Source organism: Acyrthosiphon pisum, chromosome A3 (assembly GCF_005508785.2).
Source record: "Acyrthosiphon pisum isolate AL4f chromosome A3, pea_aphid_22Mar2018_4r6ur, whole genome shotgun sequence".
Classification (NCBI taxonomy): Eukaryota; Metazoa; Arthropoda; class Insecta; order Hemiptera; family Aphididae; genus Acyrthosiphon; species Acyrthosiphon pisum.
In genome coordinates, this window is record NC_042496.1 from 7,211,320 (window position 1) to 7,223,574 (window position 12,255).

Genomic DNA, 12,255 nt, shown 5'->3' on the forward strand with positions numbered 1-12,255 from the left:
AAATACGAGTAGTAGTGAACTATTATCCCAAGGCTGCATTATTATTATTGTTTACCTGAATAAATAGAGACAAATATTATAATGACGATGTCTGTATAATGGATTGTCGCTGGTTTAGTAGCCAGTGCACCGCGGTTGAAGTATTTTATGGAAGGGAGGTAGGCTACATCATACATCATATATCATAGGTAATAAACATCAGGTACCTACTTGCGTACGTAAACCTAAATATAATAACAAACAGCCTAAACAGGCATTTTTTCCTAATGGCTAATTGGTTATATTGGTTTATTCGTTATTGGTCTTAGGTTTGGATAGGTACTATAAATACAATGTCGAATTTAGATTTGCACACAACGTATTTTTGTTGATAATAAAATGGAGCCGATCAAAAGATATAATACTATAGATTAGGTATATAGTATAACAGTATAATATTATATAAATATTAAATAGCCATGATAAGACTGCAGCACCCACGACGCTCGTGGTGCTTACTATAAGTTAAAAATTTGTTTTCCCTCAAATTTGCTGTCTCACCGCTACAGTAATCTGATAACTGGATGATTTTCGACAAATTCTATTTTCCGCCTAACTTTTTACCGTCACAGACCCGACGAAATCAACTTGAGTGGGCGACGCCACCGAGGGGCAAAGACAATGTCGGACGGACAACCGGACCCGAAAAGTCTTATGTAGGTATATAGTATATAATACAGACGCATGCAACAACATACATTAATGAGGCAACACATAACTCGTCCTCCTACTCCGATTGTTCTCGTCCAACCTCCGAATGTGTGAATCGATCCTACACGTATTCCGATTAATCACATGTGGTGCCGTATAGTGCGTGGAGGAACCACGCTGATTTTATTTTATCCGTATCCCCCGTAAATGTCCCGGAAACCGAGTAATATTATACGAAAACCAATAATACATATTTTAACCCAACACCGGCTTATCGACTATTATGCTTATCGGCTTACCGTCTGTAGATATAATTTTGTAAATATATAAAATATATTTCTATAGTCATTGATCGATTGGGTTTATAAATACTGAATAATATTATGGACACAGGTTAAAAAAAATGGCAAACATTATATTTTTATTTCTGACCAATCAAAAACCAAAACAAGTAGGTAACGCTCTGCTGTACGCCTGTACATTATATAATGGTGTCATATGTAATGCATGTGTTAAATTTTAATTCAGTGATATGAAATTATTGTATATACAAAAAACGATTCTGAATACGCAGACGGCCTGTCAGCCTATAATATCACATTAAGTATATTTTATGATATTATTGTGATTAAAGTAATAAATCAAATTTGTCGATAAAATTCCCGTTTTTCATTATATTTTTTTTTTGTTTTTTTCCAGCGCTTTTGAAAATTACTCAGAATTTTGGTTTGAATGCACCAAATAAATTCACTTTTCTACCAAAAAATGTACCAAAATTGAAAATCGAAGCATTATTTCGACTACTTATCATGTACATGACACAAAAAAAATAAACATATCAATTCTAAAATCAATAAATTTATTGCTCCACTCAGAATCTAAAACAATAATATTGTACATATGAATACAATTATAAAAATACTATTGCCAAAATACTATAGCAGGTGTTTATTTTATTTTATTTTTGTTTACATATTTAATTAATAATTATATTATACTATTAAAGATTTATAAATTATAATATTATATACCTACAACTATATTATATAAGACTAAATTATCGTTATTATACCTATTTACTTTAGGGTGTAGGTACAATTATTGTACAAATTATTTAATAATACATTTATACATACTATTATGATGCCCTAATCTAGGTACCTACCAATAACATGCGTTTGCTTGTATCTATTTTGCTTTTAGTGCTCATCGCTGGCTCATAACGTGTACACGTGTATAACGTTAATCATATCAAAAATAAATTGAAAATTTAGTTTTGCATTTATATGCTCATTTCTTATAACTTTTATTAGAAATCGTAGAACACTTATAAGTTATAGGTTATAATATTAAGAAAACGGAAGTATCTAATAGCCAATAGGTAAAAATTAAATAAGTAAGTAATGTACCTATGTAAGTACTTACTATTTACGTGTCCCCAGCCAAATTTTTTTTAGAAAATATTTAGCATGTATTTTCACGCAAACTTTTGTAATTTAGATGCTTTTTATTTAGGCAACGTATTAAAAACAATGCGGGGAGCTGTATACAAGTCTGCAACCTCCCCCCCTGTCTTCCATGTCTATCAAAAATAGTTTTTTGAAATTAATTCTTAGGTCAATATTTAGCTTTAGCATATAATTAGCATGTATTTGCATGGCCGGCCCCGCAACTCTATCGTTACCCAAAATTTGTTATCTTAAAATTAATTAAAAATTAGTTTTTAGTAGGTACCTATCTAATAATAATCTTAGTTTCTTTAGTATTATTATCGTATTATAAGACAAACAATATTATAATATGCGGGTATAGCGTTCTCTTACATAATGCTAATATATTAAATGTATTCCATGGTTGAAATATATAAGGTCATTGCATTTATACCCTTTCTCAATCAAATATTTGATGATAAAAACAAAAATGGCAGCGTAAAGGGAGCCAATAACAATCAAGTATATATGCGTGGGAATTTTGAATTTGTTAGCTTCTATCAGCATGTTTTTGGTGATAAGAAAAATTGATATTTGTGATTTCTCTTTACGCAGTCATCTTGTTTCTGATGATAACCATCCGAGTCAGTATGCAATAACCTGTATATTTCAACTATGGTGTAATCATAATGTTGACTAAATTTCGTTAATCATATTAACTATTAAGTTTAGTGACTAAACTGAAAACTGTCTGTCTGTCTAAACGCCTCTCAATCATGTGTAAACAAATTATTTTTCCTAGATCTTTGAACCCAATAGCCACGCATCCAATGGTTTTTTTTTTAATAATAATAAAAAAATATATATATACAGTACCTATTACTATATACACATTAAAACATAGTATATATGCAAATGCCATTATGCCAATCTGTTATTTAATTTTGTTTTACATAAAATATCACCAAAGCAACTGTCAACTGGCATGTGTTACGTACTTATATGCAAGTTAAAGGTAGGTTGGGTTTCCTCTTGGACTATAATTTATCTATCATTCATCATTGTCATATCTCACAAATTACTGACGGGAAACTCTTTAAATAAAGCTATTTGTAAAATTTGTCAAAGTACATTATATTGAGTAGAAATGACAATATGACCCACTCAAACCATAACTAGTAAATTCGTAGCCATGAATTTTAATGACTTCGCTACTGTTCCCACTCAATGAACGTGTAGAAATATTCTTAGGAAAGATCAGATAAAGTGTATGCGAAATACGCAGTATAATATCAAGTACCCGATCATTAATCAAAAATTAAATTCATGAAATTCATTGATTTCCATACGTCTGCGACTCAGTGGAGTACCCAGTATCCAATCAAGTCAGGTATATTTGTATTTTATTAGTGGACAACAATGTAATTTTTACACATACGACATACCTATGTATATAATTTTTAGATTCTGAGTGGAGAGATGAAATGTATTTTTCGTTTGACTTAAAATATAAAAGATGCCTAATTTAAAATATTAACGATGAAACATTTTTATGAGCAAACATTTCATATATATAATACGACCGTTTGATAATAAAAAGGGAATTTTTTTTTTTTTTAGTTATAGGTAATAAAAATTATTTTTTAAATGAATCATTAATTTATCAATTAATAATATTACTATCCCAAATCTGCAAAATAATTTGATTTTTATACTATTTTTTTTTTAAATATTCCCATTGTAATAATATGAAATATGAACTATTAGACTGTGATGCGTGGTAGATAACACCAGTGATTTGAACGCATTGATATTTGCATAAATGCATAATAATCATGACTGTCAAGACTCTACTAGTAAAAACTCTTTTCTTCCACACCTCAACTAACAAGAATAATGTATATTTATATAATACCTACCTATAATTTAGTGCCACCTATTAATTATTATACCTTTAGGTTTTGTTATATACGTGTTGAGGTTTTTTATTTTGTAACCCAATATCAATTATTGTGTCTAAAAAAGTCAATTGAAGCTTCGATAATTATATATAAAAAAAAATTGGTTTCAAAATATTCTGATATTTTATTTACATATGTTTTGTAATAATGTATAAGATTAAATAAAAATATCATGTCCTATAAGGTTTTTGTACAAGTGATTAAGTGAATTTAATATCAATGTAGATATTAAACTATTATATTATATGGAATGTAGGTATATAATATAGTGATCCCTATAATTGCTGTCAAATCGTTAAATAAATAAATAAAACAAGAATTCGTGAAACTCTAGCTGCAATATTTAATGCACAAGTATATAAAGTTGGTTTGCAAGCGTAGATCAGGAATAACGGGTGTCGCCCACTTGTATGTCGCAGCAGTATAATATTATAATATGTACCGCGATGATACGCAGAATGTAATTTTTACCGTGCGTGTTGCCGATAATATAATAATTATGCTCCTCTTAAAAAGGAAATGGCGCAATCTTCACGGAGAATCGACATTGTCAAAAAAAAAGTCGAGTAGTGTAAAAATATATTGTGATTATAAAACGCGTATATATTATTTCTGCGGCCACGCATATTGTAATAATTATTATTGCACTTCCGACGTATATTTTCTACTACATAGTAAATAGTATATTTCACCGAATTAAATGTGATCTTATTACTACGATACAAAGAAAAGAACATTACGATAAATATATACGTATTGCGTGGTTCTTGACAGTTGTCTTGAATTTCATTCCTTCCACTCCTCCTTGTCAAGAAAACAAAAAAAAACATTGTGTTCATCACTTTTATATTATCATTATTAGATATTACACACAATTTTAATTTTAAAAAGACTGTACAGTAAATTACAATTAATATAGTCAGTAAACATAAATTATAGTTGTATATTATTCGTTTTTCGTCGTATTTACATCCCTTGACCTTCGTAGTATAAATGTATGATGCGCATAAAAGATACCTACCGGCTTTCTATACAATTCTATATATTATAACAGTAAAATTGACAATAGTGCTATATATAATAATCACCAAATTTCCGCTTTGCGAAATAATTATAAATTGTTCTCCCCCAACCACCTTATTTTTTGAATTGGGTCCTCTTTCGATAGGTATATAAATATATATATACATAAATAATTTAATGTATTTTTAACCGTATACATTTTGATTTTAAATTTAAATACATTTTTGAACGATACTAATCTCTGGATTCTAAGCCTACATCACTGTATACAAGACACCATTTTATCTGTGCCACATCCACATATCACCCGACGTACATATATATTAAAATAAATATAATACCTATACTCTATGTATATACAATATGCAGGGTGATTCTCCACAATATCAAGATTCAATAGGTGAAAATTATTCAAAACGATAGGAGCATAATATATATAAAATATGACGATGATATTATATAAATATAATACGAGTGTTTAGACTCGTTTTCCCAGTTGTTTATGGGTTTCGTTTGCGATGAAATGAGAAGTAATCGCTGCCGTCGGCGATTCTGCTACGAACGTCGGTATGCGGATAAAAAATATATTCTCGCAGGTAGGTACTATATTGTATTGTGGCAATCAAAAGCGGCGCCGCAACTGCCAATAGAAGAATTTAGAAGGAAGACCTGTTAGTATCTATAGTATTCTATCAGGTACTCGGCCATACGGACGAGCAGACAAAACATTTTTTTTTCTGAGATCCAGACGACACAATACAAATACGGTACCTAATAACTTATTAGTAATAAGTAATTTTTTTCGAAATGCCTTTAGCATCTTTATTTAAACCACCTGCAAAAGTCTTTATAAATGTAATACATTGTGGGTGAATACAATACGATAATTTATAAGTAATATAATATAATAATAATAATTAAAACTTAAATGTTTACTATACATGAACATGTTTGGATTTGTGCCTCCAATGAGATAGCCCCTTTCCTCAGTATAATTCACTTAAACTAAGTCGTATAGCTTCAGGCGTTTGAGGCGAGTCTTGCGAGTTGTAAAAAAGTTGTTTATAACAGCTGCATTGGGGTGCAGTTCAAGTTTTTTCACATGTTTATTGGCAAACGTTTTGATTTGAAACTTTTTGATCCGTCCTGGATGGATGATATATTCAAAGCTCGATGGATGATTTCATCCCTGTTGAACCGGTATGCTTTTACAGGGGTATGAACGGCAATATTCAGACCTAATAAGTATTAATGATATTTTTATACATTATTTGTTTGCAATTTTTATTAACAATTATATTGTTAGTGTTTTTCCAAAAATAAAATATTATCCTTAATCGGATTACGACTACGCCAGTCATACAAATACAATAATTCCATTTAATATAATACATAATAATATCTATAAAGATTCATCAGGGTCAGAGGGTGTACATGAAAAGTAATTTTATGACGGGCTTTATAAATATTTATAATATATACTATGTACTAGCTGGTAGTTTTACCTATAAGAAATAATTTGTATTTATAATAAAATATGTCATCATATATGTCTTGGTGAATATAGTGTCTATTAGAGTTACTCCGTATTTACATATTTACACAGGCCAAGGAAGGGGGATACCCACTCATCCCCCTTTCAGTAAAACCACAACTGTGATAGAGTTATTAATTCTGTATCGAACTGTTACAACCAGCGACAGGCCATCTATAAATTAATAAACCTAATATACAGTAACTATGGAATGCAATTCAGTCTGTTATCAACCAAAATTGTGTAATGAATAATGATGTTCGAAAATCGATTCTGCCGAGCTATCGGACTATCAAAATGGTCAATGTTTTGTTAAAAACAACATTTTTTCCTCAAATCCTTCACTGTTAGGAAAATAGAAAATGCTTACAGATATAATTCAAATAACCAAATCGCTCTCGCTTAAAAGTATCTTTATTACGTGTCTAATTGTTACTTGTACATCTATATAGAGTTGCTAAACATATACATATTAGATATACGAGAAAACCTCGAACACTCGTTTATCCAAAAACAGATCGCACATGTATTACAACATTGTATAATTCGTAATAATGCCAATAGTATAGCTATTATTGATATTCCCTCAGAGATTAATAATTGATGTGGCGTATTTACGTTTTAAAATTACATACATCTAGTTAGATAGTTGGATGGGGTATTTTTGGGAGGGGGGTCACCATTAATTCCACATTCCGAACACGTTAAATGTATCTTTAAAGCGACGGTGTGATTTAAGTTTTAAACGATGGATTATAAAATGCGAAACTGTGAGATTTTAATCAGCTGACGATTGTTATAATAATATAACAATAATAATAATAATTAATAATGATAACTTGTTGCTTTTATTGTCACGCGAACAACACGAATATAATTTCACTATAGCATAATATAGCATGTCGATGTTTCGAATTGCAGGCGTCATAACATCGAACGCAAACGTATGACATTATAATAGTAATAATATAATGCATGCAATATTTTATATTCTGCAGTAAGGAAAAAAAATTAAACAACTTAACGTTTAAACATATTTTTAAAATGTATTTTCACTTTCAATCACGTCGATCGCAAAATGCCGATGGTCAAAAAATAATAATAATATAATTTATGTCGAGATTTCTCCAGAAATCTTCACGTACCCATAATATGGTTTTCACAGTTTTGTCTTTGCTATAATATACGCCATAGCCAAAAGTCGTGTGACAAGTTAATAAATTCGAATTTAGGTAATACGTGATGACACTATAATATACAATAACAATATTATTATACTCGTATATTTGGTACCTACTGCAGTTGAGTCGATGTGAAATTATACCATGGTTATCCGGAAGACCGGTCATGTCTTTCGGACGTAATACAATGATGTTGTATTATATTTATCTTATATTTAAATTTTAAAAAATTATGACTTTATATGACACATGTATGCCTCTAACCGTAAAAAACTACAACTGTATAAGACAATAGAACTAACAGTGGCAAATAAAATAATCTTATTTTACATTTTAATGTAATAGTTATTATTATTACATATATAGTATTACACATCGATTAAGTTATTTTAAATACACATATTTAAATAATTAGTAACAATATGACGATTTTAACAAACGTAAGACATTTTTTGCACAGTTTGTCATATTTTTATATGACTGTTATTTTATTCTGTTTATACTGTTTTTGTAATAGATACCTAGGTAACTTTTTCTATTCAATAGATTTCGCTTAAAATGTAATCTTTTTTAATATTTATTATTACGCCTGTGCTTGTTTATACTTGAATATATTTTAAACGCACACAATTCTTAGATTTCTTACAATTCTAATATTTATGTGGTTCAGAAATCAAAAAATAAAAACATTTATAATTTTATTTAGAGTATAATATTATGTGTGGTTTGAAATCTATGAAGGACATTTTGATGCATAGACAATATAAATAACAGCTGAATAAAACAATGTATTTATTTGACTTTCCTACAATTTAAATAACCACTTTTAAATTATACAATTATATGAATACGTAATTATATATAACTATATAAGGAATATATAATTATTAAAATAATGAATATTATTTATTTGTACCTATATAAATTATTATAGTTAAATTCTTGGGTATTATTATTATTTTTTGTGGATATTTTTATTTTAAAACTTAAATTTGATTTTGTTTATTTATAGATGGTAAATATTATATGTATAAAAATATATTATGTCATTTTAATTATAAAGCGAAACATATTTCAAATGTAAAGAATGTACCTACATAATTGAAATAATATTGTTTTGTTTTTATTCACGTCGAGTTTGAAAACACTGCTGACATACGTTGCTACGTGTCTTATTATAGTTCTTTGTACCTACCTCCCGACTACTGCCATTCTGTAATGTGTATTGAAAAATCAACGAAAAAAAATGAATACTCTTTTAACCATTAATACGTTATATAATACGTGTCGTACCTATAAGTAGCATACATTTATTTTTTAAAAATTGTCTGCGTACGAGTACATAATATTGTGTATAATACAGTGGGTTCAGCTAAATGTGATCACTGGTTTATAGAATCAACCGTTTATTAGAATCAAAAATGAAAATCCCAAACCAAATTGTATGTTACTAATGTTAAATTGACCTTTTATTAGAATCACTAGGTACCGGATAATTGAATCACTTTTATGAACAATCTTATCGTTTTTATGGTATTTCAAACTGATTAATTTATAAAACCTATTTTATTTTTGAACTTATCAGTATGGCAGTATATCGTTGTACGTTGAATTATGTCATTCAATTTGTGCGTCGTGTAGGTACTTGTGTCATTTAGTTTATTCAGTTCACGATCAGACGTGTTTTTTGAAATGTCGACCAAACGAAAAGATTTGACAATAAAAGGAAAAAAAGATTTACTCGTTCGTTATGATAAGTTGGATAAATGTTCTCAAAGAGAAGCCGCGTTAGCTCTGAAAATTCCCCAACCAACGTTTAACAAAATTTTAAAAAATCATAAGGAAATTGTTGTACACGAAGAACAAAATTTACCCCTTTCACGAAAACGATAACAAAATGGACAAAATTCCGATGTAGAAGAATCATTATTACGATGATTTCAACAAGCTAGAAATTTAAATGTACCGGTCAGTAATTCTATTTTATTTGAAAAATCTATAAATTTAGCTTTACAATTAGGCGTAGAAAATTTTAGTCCAACGATCGGGTGGCTGACTTGTTGGAAAAACAGAAACAATATTGTTTTCAAAAAAACGTGGAGAAAAAAAAGATGCAGATTTTCAAGCTGCAGAAGATTACTTAAAGAATTTTATTGCATCGTCTAATTATGCACCTGATGACCTATATAATTTAGACAAAACTGGTATGTATTTATTAGTTTCAGTTGTTTCAAAAGTTACAGGTATAATGTATATATATTGTAAACAAATAAACAAAAAAAAAATGAATATTAATTTTAATTTGATTTCATTTAATTTCAGGCTAATGTGGAAATGAAATTGGTAGACTGTCAAGTACAATCAGAAATAGATAGCTTCTTTGTTTTAAATGTATTTATTTAATTTTAATTTTAATTTAAGCATAAATTTATACCTAAATATAGAACCATTAAATAAAAAAAATGTAAAAATAAATAATTTTATGTGTTATAAATTATTAAATATGTATAATATTGTATGTAAATTTAAATAAAAATGTAATTTATTGTATTAAATGATTGAATTATGAAAAAAAAATGTTGTAAATGTTTTATAGAATCAACCGGTTAATAGAATCAAAATGACCTGCACCAAAGTGATCATATTAAGCGGAACCCACTATATTTTATGAAATTCACTTTTTTCGTTATATAGGCTATGAATTTTACCATACTTTTTTCTAACTAGTAAAGAATTCAATATGTTAAGAATTAAAGAAGTTATTCAGTGCAAAAAAGTTCTATCTATCTTCAAAATAACACTTGCGAAACATAGATAGAACTGTACTTAATTTATTTAATGTTAGAACAAAAGGGTTCTATCTAAGTTAAAAACTATTGGGAACAAAAAGTTCTAGGTGTGATTTTTACACCATGCGTACAATAATAATATTATTGTGAATTCATAATGCGTTGCAGTGGTCGGGCGGTATTGTAAAAGTTTAATAATGTTATAAATAGACGTATAAGTATTTACTATAATAACATATTCTTTGGGATATCCATTGTTCGGCATTTGCTCGCATTTTGTTATCATATTAAGTTTATATATAAAATAATTATAATATTTAAAATAATGTTTATAACAATAATAATATCATTTTGATGATATTACGACGCATTAATTTGACGGTGTTCTTAAATAAAATAAATTAAGTAAGTTCGGGGTCAGTATACATTATTTTGTATTCTAGGTTGGTATTACTATGTAGAAGAAGTTCTATGTGATACAATACTTTTATTTATATTGTTTGCAAAAAGGTTCTATCTCATATTTGATTATTAATTTTTGGGCTAAAAGGTCCTCCCTCTAGAAATTTTTGGTTCCAAGTTTGGTTTTTATCAATATTAGGTATTTGATAATCAAATTCTTTTTTAATTAACTAATGAGATAATATAAATTCCGGTTTAATTTAAAATTTTTTGATAATTTATACGTCCAAATCAAATAATAAATTATAAGCTGAAAAATATTCAAATACATTCAAATTGGATTTTCTGAACAATTTAAAATTCACACATTTACCAAACCCGCTACAGACACAGACAAAAGTTTAAAAATTTAAAAAAAAGGAAGATACATCGTTGTAAATTCAATATATTCATTGCTCCGCTCAGAATTTAAAGAGTTAAGATTGAAATGTATTTAATATTTCTAATGTAGGTTTATAATTTATGACTACAGCGAAAGTTATACATTACCTATAAAATACGTTTTAATTTCTACGTAAGACGTCAGTGCCTAAGTTTAAAGTCGTTTTTCTTGTTTGTAAATAATATTATTATACTAATCCAAGAAAAATATGATGAACAAATGCCAAATTTTAATATAAAAGAAAACCAAATATTTTTATGTTATATTTTCTCTGTATAAAATATTTTCGTTTCATTTAATACAAAGATCTCAAAGAAAAGAATTGTAATAATACCAACTGGTTTAACATTCACAATAAATCAATAAATTACATATTTCTAATATGTATATATTTTTATCTAAGGGGTTGTTAAAGATAATGATATATAGTAATAGTAAGAATATTGCTTTTAAGTTTTGTTACGAAAAATGCATATAGGTGCATTAAAAAAATGAATATAGTATGTTCAATCTTCACGTAATAAATAAAAAGTATATATATTTTGTTAGAATTTTAGAATTGTGTTATAAGTCTGGTGATACCAAAGGTCAACAGTATTCTATATTTATAATACTTCTATGTTGTTTTCGATTATATTTATTTTTATTTTACCTATTGGTTCTTGTCGAATGTCATTATAAAAATATAAATGTAGGCATGCTATACGCATGTCTTTGTCCGTGATAACTACCTGAAACACAAAATCTATAAAAACAAAATAACTATATACTATTATTATATCCATCTGTACTTGGATGGATAT